General features: G+C 41.5%; 1 protein-coding gene across 1 annotated transcript in view; it reads right to left on the bottom strand.

The window, feature by feature from the left end:
- Positions 1-17,426, bottom strand: part of JADE1 (jade family PHD finger 1) — a 206,866-nt gene extending 189,440 nt beyond the window's left edge. The window contains exon 1 of the mRNA XM_032463341.1: positions 17,339-17,426. The gene's annotated coding sequence lies outside the window, so the exon portion shown is untranslated. The remainder of the gene's footprint in view (positions 1-17,338) is intronic.
- Between the last annotated feature and the right edge of the window lie 374 nt (positions 17,427-17,800).

Genomic DNA, 17,800 nt, shown 5'->3' with positions numbered 1-17,800 from the left:
AGTTCCTTAACATTGCCTAGCAAACCTCCTACAGTTCCCTGATCTCACTCTCCATAACTGTCTGAAACTCTGCTCTCTTCAGCCTGTGACACTCACCTCCCACCACCCATCCACCTCTCATTACTCTCAGGGAATAGACCAGAATCCCTAATAAGGCCTACAAGTCCTTGCAAGCTCTCGACCCTACTTACGTTTCTAGCTTCATCTTATACTTTTGTCAGGTTTTTCTCTCCAGCCATAATAGCCTTCTTTCTGTTTGTAAACTGCATCCCCAACTAACAGAATCTTTGTACGTAGATTATCTCAGCCTGTAATGTTTTTGCTTAACAGTCTGCTGTTTAATTTCTATTCCTCAAGCGCCATCCAACAGAACTTGCAATGATGCGAATCTTCTAAGCAGCACTGTCCAATATGGTAGGCACTAGCCATGTGTGGCTATTCAGCACTTGATTGTGGTTTGTGTGAATGATAAACTGAATTTTAAAATTTATTTAATTTTAATTACTTTGTATTTAAATAATCACACATAGTTAGCACTTATTTTTGTTGGCATAGCTTTAGAGCTTACTCAAGCCAAACTTCCTTAGGGCAGCCTTCTCTAAGTCCCTATCTGGGTTCAGAGTCCTCTCCCTCATGACCCTTATCCTTCCCTACAGCACCTATCTTGCTTTGTAATTGTGTATTCATTGCATGATTATTTGATTGTGCCGATATTTGCTCAGCATTGTACCCTGGCATCTAGCACAGCTCCTGGAGCACCGTAAATATTTTTCAATGTATGAATGAATAAATGAACATTGCAAGGTGAAGAAGAGAGGATGCAGATTAAAATTGCTGCCAATAATCTTCAATGGATAATCCTCATGGTCCAAAGAAAGATGACTTATGCTAGGGGAGTTAAGGGTGCCACTAAAGAGTCAACTGGACAACCCATGTCCCATGTCAGTTGGCCAGCACTGGTGCCAGTGGATGCAAGGACAGATAATACCGACATGCTGAAGGCAAGCTCCCTGCTCACCAACTATAGGTATCATCTCATTAACCATCATCTGTCAGGTTACCAACTGCCAAATTCCAACTGTCAAAGCAATATCCTCCTCCAGCAGAGCTACGAGCCTGATAATTTATTCTGATATAGTGTGGCTGCTACTGACTTTTTGTAGTTTTTAAAATACTGGGGTAATATATTCAAAAGTAAAGCATATTATTTCAACACCTGATTTACTCAATTTAACATATGGCTTATATCTAAATGTGTTTGAAAAAGATTATACATTCTCAAATGGATAGAATTATAATTTCCCCTATTTAAGGGTTACATAATTAAATGTAGGCATGTAATTTTTGTGGAAACAGACATAATATCATCTATAACATCCTAAAATATTCCTGCTGCATCTTTTACTAATATTGTCCTTGGGAAAAAATAGAAAAAAATTAACCTCAAGGAAGTCCTTCCACATCTAACACCACAGTTCTTTCAGTGACAAGTTTGAGAATTCCTTTCTAAAGTCAAAAATTCTTGAGGAATCTCCATTTTATCATAATTATATTTTTAGTGTTCAGTTGACTGAGAAAACATATAATGTTAAAAGCTTCTGTAAACCTAGTAGTGTTCTAAAATGAATAATCTCCTCAGTACTTATATATACTTAAGAAATAAAATACAAATATATGCATCACACTGTTTATTACAACATAAACAATGTAGTGAAAATACATACTCGGTCCCCTACTTCAATATCCCCACCATAGTCTACAGCCCTTAGGTAGGGAATCTAGGAAAGATTTTTAACCATATTTTGTTTCTGTTACATATTTGGTGGTTCAATATCTCCAAAAATGGAATAAAAAGGAAAAAGAATCACTGAGCAGAAATAGTCTTAGATAAAATAGAAAAAAAAATAATTTTTTTTTTTTTTTTGCCTATTATGTGTACTTTTCACAAGGGAATTATAGACATTGGAGATATTCCAAGAGTTTATCTGAGCTGTTCTCTACAATGCAATAGAATTGTATCTAAATCATTCATAATAGAAATAGCTGGGTGATTTAGGGGCATTCAGCAATGAAACAATGCTACTATTTTACATTGGTTTTAACATTCAGGGGAAAAAAAGTACCTCTCCAGTTACGGCTATTGCCATTGAAAATTTTCAACTTCCACTATTTACAGGTTTGTTAAGGAGTACAAAAATCTAGTAAATCAGTGTCTATTTCACAACAGAACAGCCTATCAGTTAGATCATTTCCTAGACAGTAGCACCTGCCTTTTACTGATTCAGATTATACTTTAGCTACCGGGCATTCACTTATGACATTACTTCCACTTTTTTTTTTTTTATGATAATGGCCATGTAAATGCCTTCATTCTTAGAACTCCATCCCCACCTTACCTAGTTATGATATCAGGGAATGATTCATGAGAACAACATTCTGAAAACTTCCCCATTTTAGGAGATTTTTGGTTTTTGCAAAATGTGACAGATTCATATTTCAATAGAAATAAACCTACATGACAATGAAAAATCAAACTTCCTCTGTATGGTACTCATAGGGCCCTGCTATTAAATGTTGCTCCATTTATAGTTTATTTTCCTATATCTTCAGGCTCTAGAGCTTCTGGTTTTGTAAGGCATCTTAAATGAGCCATAGAGAAACAGCTGCTCCTCTAAGTCCAGGATTATTAGGTTGTGCTGATTCTGAATTTCTGAATCATAAGCTTACCTCCCTCTTGATCATGTAAACTCTTGATGCTCAAAGTAGGCCCCTACCTTGTGGTCCTTCCTGATTCAAGCCCTCTACAGACAAATCCATTTTGCCTATATTCCAAGATGAAAGTATCTTAGTTTTGAAGACTTGCACTTTACTGATGGAATTCTTTGCCTATTCATCATGCAAAACACAGTGGCAATTTGACCAGCAGCAACTGCCTAGATAGCAAAACGCATGTCCCTTTCATTTCTACACAGCCACTGCCAAGTTACATGGGATGCCTCAGGGAGAGTTCTGAGCTACTCCTGATCCCTTTATATTGATTGGTACTTCAAGTTCCTCTCTTAATTCACAACACAACAATTAATACTAATCTGTGGCATATCACAACTCATAAAAGACCACTTCCCAGACTATCATAGCTCAATAAATATTGAGCTCAATAAATATTTGTTGACTAAATGAAGGAATTAATTTATGGTCTTGGATGGGAGAAACAAAGGATCAGATCTCTTCTCCATAACCACAGCATTTGCAGGTGTGGGGCATGCTGCCTTCCACATCATTGTGTTACCTCCTCTCCCAGCGCCCCGGTGTGAAGTCAACGTGACCTGGGATTGGTGTGAAGTGCTTTGCACATACGATGTTGTGAAATACAAGTTGTCAATCTATTTGTCTGAAACAGTGTAAAATTTTCTTTCATATCTAAACTAAAATCAAAAACAACCTCTGAGTGTCACGCCACGAAGCAATCTGCCATTGCAGTGCTGGGTAATGGCTTCCACTCCAGCCATCACTGTGTCATCCTCCCCTTCTCTACTCTTCTTCTGCCGCCTCTGACCAAAATCTGAGGTGACTCTGGACTTTTCTAGTGCTTCTTATTTTTTAAAAATCTTAGCTTTAATAAAAACACATGGAATATGTCAATTCCCTCCCACTCTATAAACAGCAAAATCCAAAGAATGATTTCTAAAGAATTATTAAATCACACTTAAGAATTTACATTATATTCCAGTAGGTATATAATGTAATATACCTACTCCAGTAGGTGAGAAAATATTGAAATATTGAAAATATTATCAGTGCTCTATAGTGTGGGAAAAACCCTGACTTTTTAACATTGACTCTAAACAAAATCTGGGGCAGTGAAAAAGAAATAACCCAGATTCTACAGCTTGAATTGCTGCCCTTTTTATATAGCTGGTCAACATTTTTTCCATCTCATTTTAATTTACAAATCTATGATTTTCTTAAGCTAAGTTCTGTATTCAATTGGCATAAAATATCAGCATAGCTAGGAAGCATTTCTGCATTTTACATGATAATACTTTTACCCTCACATAAAATTTGTGTCTTTGAAAATAATTTGAATAATTTGGTGCCTTATGATTAATATACCAGACACATACACATATCTTATTATAATCCACCTGAGGTTATACTGAGAAAAATCTCTATATAACAAACATATGTACAAGGCCCAATGATCCATTTCTAGAGAAAGTTAAATAAACCAAATTTTGGTTTGGCCAGAGGACTTAGTCCCTTGGAGTTTTCTGCTACCTCAGGTGTAACTGAATGTACAATTTTCTATCTGGAATTTCAGAGGTAATTAAGACTCAATTCTTTTTTCCCCTTGTACCTTTATTGGTTGGCAGTTAATGACTTGGCTTTTGACCAATATAGGAAAAAATACTTCTTTCTCTTGTAAGGACAGATATCATTTTCCAGCTCTCAGATGCCAGTTGGAGTTGACTCTGATATTCATAAGCAATAAAGTATTGTACAGGTAAAATCCTATTTAGTGGAGGAGAATTTTCTGTTAGGAAATTCCTTCTAATACGAAATAACTAGAAACAACTTATTGTTGTTTTTAGCAGGAAAACAGCCCTGTGACTGCCCTCATTTCACCTCATTTCAGGCCCTTTCATGATGACATGTCTATTGTACCACCAACTCACCAAAGTGGTGACAGGAGCCATGGGATTGAGCTGTGGTGGTGACTAAACAGGCCCAAATGTCTCCAAGTTTCCAAAGCCACTCCACAGTTGTATGGCAGCTTTAGTCAGCCTCATGGGGGAGGTCTGTCTGACCTCATCACCGCAGAGCAAGGCAGGATTTTGTAGAACATTCTTTTTCAGTCTCTTTAAAGAGCACAAGCAAGGACACATGAAAACTAGAAAATGGTTTCTAGGAAATTTAACCTTTCAAAATATGGGCATTATCTAATGATACAGTCATCACCAGCTGCTGCTGTATAAATACAATAATACATACAAAAGATGAAGGACAACTATGAATAATTAGCACAGTATACTCAGAGCTAATCATAAGATTATTAAAGTTACACATCGGCCTACACAAAGCAACAATTTTCTTCCAAAAAAGAGTAGACAGGTGTCACTGTCCAGTGAGGCATTTATTTTCAAACTAAACCCAGTTAAGAAGCTGGGCTGCTGGCCATAACTCCTACAGAAACCAACATATACTTCTGTGCCTCTGACAGCCCAGCCCGGAGATGAGTGCACCAGAGCAGTTGAATTGTATGTCATACTGTTTGCACTAACATGGCACCAAGCTTCAGAACTAACCACTCTGCAGAGTGGAGGTCAGCCCCTCTCCCTGTGTGGCTCGGTCTGCCCGTGTGGTCAGGACCTGCTGGGGATTCTATCAGCATCCCCTCTGACTCATACTTAGCGTTCAATAGCAAGATGGAGTCGCCAACAATGAGGACCTGGCAGAGGGCCAGCCTATTGGCACTAAAGCAATGCCTGCCACAGTGCAGCTCGCCGGGCCAGACATTTATGGGAAATGGCTGACAGCTGGATAAATAAGCAGCTCCTTTTTTTGGTGAGCTGCAGCGGAAGCAGAGTGCATGGAATAAGTCTTCAGGTATTATGCTTCAGATGACTCTTACTCTGAGCTGCTATGAAACAGTATCAGAGACACAAACATGGCACCTTTGGAGGTTCTCCTCTAGCGAAGGCACCGCAGGAAGAAAGGGGCCAAATCGCGAACTGTCAACCCACAGAGCCAGCCAAGGAAAGGCTCTGTGTGGACACATCAAGCATGAGAGGTGGCTGGTTAGACGCCGCTCAGTTACCCGTAGTCCCGCTCAGAGACTGCAGGAGGCGCTGTGTGTGGCCACTCCCTCACCACCCAAGCCACTTGGTGCTGAATTCTAAACCCCACTGACCAAGAAGAGAACCTGTGTCAGTCAGGAACCCAGAAATTCAAGATAGAGAGAAGCTGAAGGTATAAGCCATGTGGAAGAGCGAAATGGACAAGAGCTGTATAATGAGGTGATCAGGGTTTGTGTGTTTCTCCCCCAACAGCATCCCTCTTCCCCCCCGACCCCCCCCCCCCCGCCGCATGGCTGAGAGTGAGTCATATGTTGAGCTTGGTTTAGGTTTTAAGGCAGTTTGGGTGTTTGAGACATATCTAGCATGGATAAGTTTAACGTTGTATTAGAAAGAATTCCCAACTTTTTCCTTTGTGTGGCTTTTCAGAACAGAATGAGCCAGATATCAGCAAACAGCAGTCAACTGAGATAAGCGGCTGTTTTAGGCACAGATGCCCTTGTGCCGGGAAAACAAGAACAAGTATGAACGAGAAGCAGGAAAACGAAATCCACAAACACAACTCTTGATTTACAGCTGTGAGACAATGCTTCCTTTTCTTGGACCTCAGGATCTGCAAACTGTGACTCACAGGAGGGTGAGTGTGCAGAGGTCCCGGAGAAGGCAGGAGGTGTCAGTGACAGGAATAGAATTACACCACACTTTGCTGTCCCCTTTGTGCCCCTGGGTCACTGCCAGGCCTGTCCTGATCCCGCAACATGTAGAAAGCCAAGGTGTTCAAATTGAATAATAGAGGATTAAACCAAAAGAAATTACTAGTAAAACATTTTCTGGAAAAAGAAAATTATTTTGTAAGCATGAGTGAAAAAGGAAAAGTTTCTTAGCTGCTAACTGGAAAGCTTTCCAAGTATCGGCTTATCGAGGAAAATCAGGACAGTCTGGTACTCAGCTTTGACTTCGTGATAGTGATTGTCCCTTTCCCTGAAGGCCGATGGCTCCACGTCAGAGGCCCCAGAGTTGGCTGTTACTCAGAAGCGCTTATGTTTTGGGGTCTTGTCTGAGTCAGACCCACGTGGGATCTGGAGGGGTGAAAAACGCTGGCTCAAGTTCTATTGTCAGATTTTGGTTCAAAATCATTTTCTTAGAGCTAGTGAGGGTGCAGAAAACTTTGAATAAAGGCAAAATGAAAGGCTTGGGTCTAAAAACAGGCTTTCAAAAGTAGAAACAGGATACAGGCAGTGGTGAGCTGACAAAACGTACGAGCCAGAATGGGAAGAGTAGAGAGAGAAGTAGAAAGACTCTGGGTCAGACTCTCTAAGAAAAGCTGTGAGAGAATAGGACCGTGGCTTCTTGGCTTCATTTCAGTTAGTGCCTCACACAGTTCATTTAGCTTCGGGTGAGACAAGGCTCCCATGTGTCCTGGTCTGCTCCTGCAAGCATGGGGAGGGGAGTGAACTATACCCAAACTTCTTGCAGCTCTTACCTTAATATAAGAAATACATAAGATTGGGGGCAGAGGTGGCCATATCTTTCTCTCTAGTTCTGATCCTTCACTGTTTTTCTAGCCCAGAATTTCCAACTGCATACTAATGAGGTCCACATCCATGGTCATCTGTATCTCTGAGTTCCTAGCATAGTGCATTGCAAAGGTATGGTCACAATAGATACTATTAGCTACATGATGGATGAATGAATGAATGAATGAATGAATGAAATTACCCAGTCCACCACAGAAAGCCCTACCTTGTCCTTCCTTCCTGACTCTGGTTGCTGGCCCATTGCTGTCTTCCAAGAAGCAGACAGTTTATAAAGGGGCTGTGTAATTACTGGGAACTCTAGTTGATGGAACAGACTGGCTATGAGGGATTATGTAGTTGAACTCAATAGTCCTTATTGACTGTGCCAGACCTTGAACTAGGTAGTCACTGGGGAATTTCAGATGAGTAAGACATGGTTCCTGAAGTTGAAGAATTCACCATCAAAGGAGGAGACATGAAAAAACTGAAAATTACAATTTGACATGTATTGGGATACAGGTAAGAATCAGGGCTATGAGTCAAAGAAAAGAGGCACCTCACCTAAATGGGAAGGTGCTGGCCTCAGTCCCTCAGAACAGAACAGCTCACAAGGTTTCTGCACGTCTTGGGACTTGGGCTGATCCTGATGGTATCACCACCTCCAGCTGTCTCATATCTTGTCTCTCTCTCTTCTCACTGCCTCCTACTTTAGGTCTCTACAATACTACACAGTCTTTTCCAACTGTGCTATGCCCTCAAACTACTGGCTGAGCTTTATTCTTTTACTGCCAAACCATAGCCTACATTTTCGCACATTTTCTTCCCACCCTATCATCCCCTACCTACCCTTGATGTCAAATTCTCATCTCACAGTAATCCCCCTCTTGGAGAAGAATCACCAGTGGCCTCCTTATCACCAGATCCAGTGACCCTCATTGACTTTACCCAGAGCTGACTCTGCCAGCTACCATCCTACCAGTTGAAACGTTCCTCTCCTTCAACGTCCCCGGCTTCTCTGCCCTTTTCCTTCCCATATTTCTCCTCTGTTTGCTTCATTGGTGCCAATTCCCTTTCTTATCCCCTCACTGGGAGTGTTCCCTAAAGAACAGCCTCGGGACCTGCCCTGTGTCCAGAGTTCCAGCTCTTCCTCATGCTGATTACATCTGGATCTTTATTCTAGCTCTGGTCCTTCACTTTATTTCTAGCCTAGAATTTCCAACTGTATAACAATTAGGTCCACCTCCATGGTCATCCCTGTCACTGAGTTCCTAGCACAGTGCAGTGCATAGGTATGGGCACAATAAATAATATTAGCTGAATGATGAATAAATGAATGAACGAATGAATGAATGAAATAGCCCAGTCCATCACAGAAAGCCCTACCTTGCCTTTCCTTCCTGACTTCCTGACTCTGGTTCCTGGCCCACTGTTGTCTTCCAAGAAGCAGACAATCTAGAGTCACAGAGGAGTCTCACTTACAAAGCCTGATACTGAATCTTTCTATCAACCGTTTAGAGAGTGGTCTTGTTTTCTTATGCCCCTCCATTCTCTTTCAGGAACTCATTTTCTTTCTTGGTAAAACAGAACAAAAGTTATCGGCCTTTGTGGCAAGTACTATTACTCATGGTAACGTTCTGTCTTGTGGCTGACTGGCACTAGGACTGACATTCCAAGTGATTTATACCTCAGCCTCCACGTGCCCTTTCCTGTGATCTTTCACCCCAAAACAACAGCAACAACAATAACAATAGCACTTGCTGTGTGCCAGGCCCTGTGCTGTGCTAAGTATTATGTATGCATTATCTTTCTGAACCTTCTCAAAAACCTCATAAGCAGAAAACCTTTTATAGGGGAGGAAATGGAGGCTTAGAGAGGTCGAAGCAACTGGCTCAAGGTAACCAGCTCAAGGACATTGAAGTGAAAATATCCACTCTTAGCCACTTCACAGCACAGTCTCTCACATCTGCTGGATTCAGTTTGTGAGGCCTTGAGTCGGTTCACACCTACAACTCATTGAGTGCCTGTACCCGCTGAGCATTATGGGATTCAAAGTTTAAAAGGATCAAGGCCATGATCTCAAGGAGCTTACAGTCTAGAGGAAAAGCACCAAGATGAGACTGATGCCTGGGTAGTGACATGAGACTCTCAGATAAAAGGGCTGTATTTACACAAAGCACACACAGTTCAGTACTACAAGGTCCCTGCCCTTGAGGAAGGTCCCAGCTGCTGGAGCTTTGCCTTTGCGATGTTTCATATTTAGCTTCCCCTCCTCTTTGATCAGGCTCCTCTGTGTTTCTAAAGCTCATACTATACATATAATTTCCATTCAAATTCAAAATCTTCCCGATGATTGTAGTGAATGCAATGTTATTCAAGGACTTTTTTTTCTGAAAGAGCACCTATCTGACATGCATTTTTAATTTTATGTGCAATATGCAAATGTCATCACTGTAGTTGTTAACTGCAGTGCAGGATTGCAATTAACTATGGAGCTGTGCATTTTAGTTATATGCTAATGCTAATGAGATTTTCATAAAGCAAGTCCAATTACCAGCCCTATTTTTTAACTGCAAGAGCTGGTGCAAAGCAAAGGTGTTGACTTCCTTTGGAATAAATTACCCTTTGTCCTTGGCTCCTTCATCATATTCAATCATCCTAAAAAGTAACTCCTGCTACTTTGAATATTTTATCCTGCCTTGCTCTACAGTACAGTATTAATGGAGACTCTGGGCAAGATTGTTTAGAAACCAATTTATACTGCACAGGCAGTGGGAAAACTTCCTCCCAATGTAAACTGCTCCAGCAGAGGAGCAGAGCTTTGAATAGTTAAAGTAAACAGGACCTGGAGGAGACTGAAGATTCAGACAGTGAGTTAGCAAAAATAAATCCCAAGAGAGCACATACATGATGTTACCTTGGAGTGAGGAAGCTGCATGCTGTGAATGGGTATTTAAACTCAGATTTATGAGTAGATGTGTCACTAGTCAAGGACAACCTTGACAGGATATTTATTCATTCATTCATTTAAAACAGTTGTGGGGCTTCTGTGTGTCAGACACTGAACTAGGCACTGAGGGTTCAAATACGAATAAGAAGGGGAGGGGAGGGAGACTGAAGGTTAGAAGTGAAGGGAGACTCTAATGTGATATTTCTATATTGATTCTTTTACAAAAAGAAAAGTGTGAATTACATGAGCAATGAAAGAATAAATAAGGCTTTGGTGAGCTGACAGTCAAAGAGAAGGATACATGCATGTCAAATGATTTTGTAAAAAAGTGTGACACGTGTTAATGATACTTTTTGAGAGGCAGACAAAATGAAGGAAAAGGTCAGTTGGGAGAAGGGAGGTAAAGAGGGACAAGAAATCTCATGAATGACAAGAAGGTTCTTGAAGTGAGCCTTGAAGCTGAATGGGTCTTTGCTAGAAGGATTAGGTGGGAGGTCAGTCCAGAAAAGAGCAACAGAAAGTGCAGAGATGTAAAAGAGCAAGTGATTCAGGGTAACTGGAGGCACAGGGTGTGAGGCAGACCAGAGGTGAAAGATGACGTTAGAATGGAGCCACTGAGGGGTTTTAAGCAGGAGAGTGAACAACCAGGTTTGCCTTTCAGACTTGCCACTTGGGCAGCAGAGTGGAAGATGGGATGGGGTAGGGAGCGTAAACCACTGACCCTCCATTTCTTTTTTGGTTACCTTTAAAAAAATTTTTTTATTGAAGTATAGTCAGTTATAATGTGCCAGTTTCTAGTGTACAGCATGTTTCAGACATGCACGTATTCATTTTCATATTCTTTTTTACTATAGGTTACTACAAAATATTGAATATAGCTGCCTTTTGCAAGAACTTTTTCTCTTTTCAAGTCAGACTCTGAGACAAATGATCAGGTTATATTTTCCCTCAAGAGGATGTTTTTTTTGTGTCCCTGTAGAAGGTAATCACTCAAAAAGCCCTCTTTTTATTTTTAATATTTTCATCTAAATCATAAGGCAAAAAAAAATACAGGCTATAGAAATGAAAACTTGCTGATGTTGATATATAGTTTGAGTATCTTCCCTGCTCTGGATCAACTTCTAACCAGGGTAAAAGGAGCATAGAAAGTAAAGCACAAGGAAGGAAAGAGGGAGAAAAATAAGGAAAGAGAGGATGATACAAATTTTACCAAAAACTGACTAGAATTACATATGGGTGATGGGGCTACGCTTTCTTCTTTTCATCCCTAACCCTGTCGCTCAACAACTATCACCTCTGTGAGGGAGAGGAAAGCCAGGAACTGGGAAAGGACAACGGGACATGGCAGTTAATGGAAGCCGATTTTTTACTATATGTCAAGGTTAGAAAGGAGATAGAAGTTCTTTTAGCATAAAGTTATTTCAGCAGAGCAAAATTTTAAACACATCTGAAGAGTGTAGGATTTAGACTCTAAGAGAAGAGTTGTACCTGTGTGGATTAGAAATTGGAATGATTTAAAGAAGGTAAAAATAGTTCTATCTAACTCCTCTGCCATTCCATTGGCATCACTCTTTTAAAATGGCTGCAAGAGCTCCAGTGGTCACATTCATATTCCAGGTATCTGGATGGAGGAGGGGATTAGAAGAATAAGGTAAAGGATATATGATCAGTATCTTTGAAAGAAGCGCTGCAAATACTTCTGTACTACACTTCCACTTACATCTCGTTGACCAAAGCTTAGTCGTGTTTCCATAGAACAAGAAGGATTGTCCTCTAGCAGAAGGAGCTCCATTCCACTGTAACAAGGCCAGATGATTAAACATCTCAGTAACACAGACAAGTAAATGTAGTGTTGGGAAGTTAACGAGTTTCCATCAGACGTCTTCTATTTTAATTAACTATGAAGTACAGTCATCTGCTGAGAGTGAAGGGGTGAGAATCAAAGACAATGAAGAAGTTTGAGCAAGCAGATACGGGTTCATCCAAGATTGGGGTTTTGCTGGATAACTTCAATGGAAGGACCAAGGGTCAAGGGTGTTTCAAATATGGGCAATAAATATATTCTGGATAGGAGGAAACTCATGATAAGACTGACTGATGGATAAGCAGAAAGGAGAGAGGAGGGGTAAAATGAGTAAGCTGGAAGGGTGGGAGGACATGGCCAGAGGGTCTGTAGTTGCTATTTCAGAGAAGGAGAAGTTTCAAGTGATGTTCAGGTCCAGGGTGAAGCTGTGGGGATGGAAGGCAGGGATGGAGCAGGGATGGTCACTAGAAGATGAAGAGGTCAAAGAGCTGAATGGTTAGTGGTAGATAGGCCACAAAGAAAGACTATGAGACAAATGCCAAAGTCTTCAATGACTGAGAAGGAGTGAGCAGAAAGCCAAAAAAGAACAGCATTCTGGACGGGCAGTTCCAATAACATGAGCCTTAAAGGAGCAGGAATCCTGAGGCAGATGCTGATGGTCTAACCAATAGTCTTCCCTCAGACTCTCATATTTTTCTGCTGATAGAGGCCACATGCGTGAATTCATGACCCAACCACAGCCAAGAGGACTAGTGGGCAATATGCCAGGGGTAGGAGTCTTATGGACTGAGTGTTTGTGTCCCTTCAAAATTCATATGTTGAAATCCTAACCCCACAATGTACCGTTATAGGAAGTAAAGCCTCTGGAGATAATTAGGTCATGAAGGAGGAGACTTATGAATGGAATTAGTGCCCTTATAAGAAAAAATGTAATTGAGAGAAATGTGGTCTCAGCCATGGAAGTATACAACTAGATTCGACCATATCTGCAAATCAGGAAGTGATCTCAGCAGACACTGGGTCTGCCAGTGCTTTGATCTTGGACATCCCAGCCTCCAGAACTGTGAGAAATAAAACATTTGTTGTTTAAGCCAGCCTGTAGTATTCAGTTATAACAGCCCAAACTGGCTAAGACAGGGGGCTCCTGGGAAAGACTTCCTCCTTGTTAAGTAATCACAGATGAGGAGAAATTGCCCTTTCTACCTTTGGACATTGTAGTAAGCTGAATAATGATATTCAAAGATATCAGGTGATAAACCTAGAATTTATAAACATCAATTTGTATGGGAAAAAAAGTCTGCAGATATGATTAAGGTTAGGATCATGAGATGGGGAGATCATCCTGGATTGTCCAGGTGGACCCTAAATGCAATCACAAGTGACCTAAAGTCACTCACAAGAGAGAGGCAGAATGAAATTTGACACAGACAGAAGAAAAGGCAATGTGAAGATGGAGGCAGAGATTGGAGTGATGCAGCCAAAAGCCAAGGAATACTGGCAGCCACCAGAATCTGGAAGAGGCAAGGAACAAATTCTCACTTAAAGCCTGCTTGGAGTATGGCCCTGACCACACCTTGGTTTCAGTTCAGTGATACTAATTTCAGACATCTGGCTCCAACCAGTGAAAGAATAAATTATCATCATTTAAGTCACCAAATTTGGGATAATTTGTTACAGCAGCCTTAGGAAATTAATACTGACATAGCTGTGAGGGATGTGATATCTGGAGTTGTGGCAGCCATCTTGTGACCACAAAGAAACAAGTCTGAGGATAAACATGCTGGAGAAGAAAAAGTGGAAATATGGAAAGTGCTGCTGAATTAACCAGTTATCATTCAAGAATATGATTTCTTATAATGTGAGATTATGAATTTCCTTATTGTTTATGGCTCTTCTAGTTGGGTATTCTGTGACTTGCAGCCAAAGGCATACTAATTAATACAGGCCTATCCAAAGGGTGGGGCAGTCACAGTTGGAAAGTAGCCATGAGTACTGAGGAGGGGGCTTGCCCCACTTTCCAACCCTGAAAATACATAGTACATATAATATGGAAAATGAACAGCTCCCATTTGAATGGGGAGCAGAACAGATAACTCAGAGGAGAGCCAGAAGATTACGAAAATGTCCAGGGAAGAGGTTGTAGGCATAGGGACATTTGTTAATTACACAGCAGGCTTTTTAGAGGACAGTTAAAGTGTTTAGGAAAAAGGGGAGTGGGAAATGTTCTGAGAAAAAGATTATGTGAATCAGTACAGAGCATTATTGTAACAAGATTATTCAGAGTATAGATAGAGTGGGGAACAGGGAGAGACTCATATTTTGGACAATGACCAAAGAAAATAGGTATAAAGCTTGGTGGATTTATCCAGCCCCAGGGTTGCCAAGAAAATGTTTCTACCAGTGCCAGGGCCAAAGTGCTCTTTAAACTTGAGAGTTTATCTGTGGAGTTTGTTAAACATGTTAAACATTTTCAGGCCCCAGCACCAAGATCCTGACACAGCAGAGCTCAGTAAGGTCCAGAAATCGTCATTTCTAATCAGCATCCAAAGTGATTCAACTGCAATTGATCTAGGACTGCATTTGAAACACTGAGAGCAGGGGCTTTCAAATGTTTTTCACTAAAATCTACATTCAGAAATAAAGGTTATTACATAAACCACATGTATACATACAAACACACATACACGTGCACAAGGTAGGTGAAACAATCTGGCTTAACATAATAGAAGTTTATTTCTCATTCACATAAAGCTAAAAGCTGAGGTCCCTGGTCAGGTGACTCTGGTGGCTGGCACTCCTGCCAGTGAGACTCAGGGACCCAGGCTGCTTCCACACTGTGATTCTGACATCTTGTGGCTTCAGGGTTGCCCTGGTGTCATCCAGCAGGCATGTGGAAGGAAGAGAGTGGAGGAGCCTATGTAGGAGAGTTCTATGTGCCATATCTGAAAGTGGCATAGATCCCTCTGGACGTACAACTACAGCCAGAGCCCTGTCACCTGGCTGGCTGTAAGGGAGACAAGGAGACGGAGAGGGTCCCCCAGAAAGCACTATCACACTCTCCACTCTAGAAAACCAAAGGTTCACAAAATAATACTTACTCCTACCATATGCAATATTCTCTGATATTTTTCTGCTTTGTTCTGGTCCATGCCATTCCATTTTCTTTATTTTTTAAAATGCCAGCCTCCACAACTAACTCAATTTCATGTACTGCCCAACAATCCACAGCTTGGAAAGTCCTGTCCTGGAGGGGCAGATAGCCCCACGATTTGAGGCGCTCTTTTTCCTTTGAATGTACATCCAACACCCCCAGTCAGGCATACAGCAGGCATTTAGTAAGTGGTCACCACCGCTGCTCTTAGGATTGTGGTGGTGAAGAGGAGGGAACAGAGAAAAAAGGGCTCCTCTTCCCTGAAGATGTGAAATTTTTACAATTAACAAAGTGAAAAATGGCCTCCTTTTGGTATTTTGGGTTAAGACTCTAGAATTGAAACTTACCACTAGGGGGACAGTGGAGGAAGAAAGTGAGGGAGAGTGTTTATAAATTAAGGGAGGACAGGACAAGCGTAGATGCTCTGCTTGCTTCCTACATGGTTGGTTTTCTCCCTGAGCCTGCACCAGCCACGGTTCACCAGACATGCTAACTTTACCAGGCTGGAAGTGCCGGGAACTCAAAGCTGTAGAGGTTTCCATACAGGTGTCTTACCCTTTCTGATCTAGACTGATTGGATGATTACTTCTTGGATGAATGACCCTCAACTGTATTTCTGAAGCTCCAGGTAGGAGACAGGGCAGTAGGTGAGAAGGAGCTGTGCAATTCCAGCTCCTCCCCCAGCTCCCGAACTCTTCCTGCCCTTCCTGCTGTCTCAGACATGGTCTGACAAAGGGAGAGACAGGACAAGGACAGGAGAAGAGAATTGCGGAAAGGTGTGGAGATGGGAAATGGAAGCAGGGAGAAAGGAAATGAGGGAAGAACTCCAGAGCAATTTTTACTGGCTGAAGAGAAAGCAGAGCAAAGTGCTCTTTACTTCTCTTCCCATCTTAAGCATGGATTTATGAGAAAACAACCAGAGGAAGCAGGAAATTTCTCAGATTGCAGAATCCTAAAGGACTCAGAATTCATTGTTTCTTGACAAATGAAAAGTACCTGAGGAAAAATGCTGAGTGTCCTTTAAGCATCATGGAATAAGGGCTGCTCATCTTAGACATGTGAACAGGAGGTTCTTGGACTGAAAATCATGAAGAAGCAGCTAGCTGCTGGGAAAGTCCGGGAGGGGCGCTAAGCCAGACAGAGACCTGGAGCGGCTCTCAGCCCATCCTTCCCCGGGTAACTTCAGCCCTCAAAGAGTCTGCAGAGGTGAGACTGGAGTCCAGCTTTCTATTTTTAATTCATAATGTGGAGATAAGAGTTAAATATAAAGCAGATTAAGACTTCCCTTAAATCTCCTCTACAAAAGGAAAACTGGAATTAATCTACAGGGGCACTCCATGGATGGCTCAATACCATCATTTTCTAAGAATAAAATTAGAAGCAAAAAACTGTGTCCTTATCCTTTTGACATCCAAGAATTATTGCCATCAAAGTACTGCAGCCCATGAAATTACTTCCCAGGTTACACTCATTAGATTGAGCATTTTCATTCTATACACCTGTGGTTTTAATAGAAAAGAAAAAGAAAGGAAAAAAAGTCCCCTCACTTCATAAGACAACTGTTTCCATATACTGGCCCATTAATGGGATGCCAATGCATGTGGAAGTCATTATAAAATCACAAATGCAGAACGGCAAAGCGGATTTCAAACATCGATAAGCCTGGGCTTGTTGTGGAAGTCTGGACCGTGAGAATGTCGGATTTAGGTGGTGCACTGTAGCCTGTATTCCCTACACCTTGCAGCTAAAGAGGCACTCAATTACAGGCTGTGATTTTTTTTTTAATGTCTAATCGCATTATATATTACCTTTATGGATTAGACATTAAACAAGAAGCGAACCTGGCTCCTAGAGTCTTTGTCACTGGATGTGTTAACCAGATAATATGGCAGCAGCATAGCAAAGGATTAAGCATGCAGGCTCTGGAGCAGTTGGCTTAGGTTTGAACCCTAGCCCCATCAATTACTCACTGTGTGACCTTGGGCAAGTTGCTTAATCTCTCTGTGCCTGAGTTCCCACTTGTGTAAAAGGAAGATAATATTAGTCCATGCCTCAAGTAAGGATTAATTGAGAAAATTTATGCAAAGAACTAAATCAGTTCCCGGCATTATGGCAAGGACTCACCAGCAGTTGGAGGTGTCGGAGATGTGCGAGAAATGAATGTGGAATGGCTGTGCACTCTGGTGGTTTTGTTCAAACCCACTGAGGTCTACAGTCCTCAGGACGCCTCAGGCGTTGTCCTGCAGAGGAAGAGAAACCAGTCAACTTTCTCTGCTGGTCTTCTGTGTATCTGAAGTCACTGCAATGCACTGGGCCTTGGATGGCATGTAATGTCTCAGTGTGTGCACTGAGATCAGTCCAGCAAGTCATAATGCTTTTCAGAACAGTTCTCTGTGTATGGTGCTTTTAGGGTCACAGAAGGATTACAAGACAAAGCTCTGTCTGAAGCATGTATGAAGATTCATTGGAGAGAGTCTGTATACCCAGGAAATACAGCAAACTCTTTATAGGGCCTAACAGGAGAAGGAAGTGCATGTATGAGAAGCAGCATTGATGCAAAGGTGGGTAAGAACCAATCTCTGCTTT

This window comes from Camelus ferus, chromosome 2 (assembly GCF_009834535.1).
Source record: "Camelus ferus isolate YT-003-E chromosome 2, BCGSAC_Cfer_1.0, whole genome shotgun sequence".
NCBI classification, from domain to species: Eukaryota; Metazoa; Chordata; class Mammalia; order Artiodactyla; family Camelidae; genus Camelus; species Camelus ferus.
Note: the sequence above shows the minus strand (reverse complement) of the source record. Positions and strands in the feature narration are given on the sequence as shown.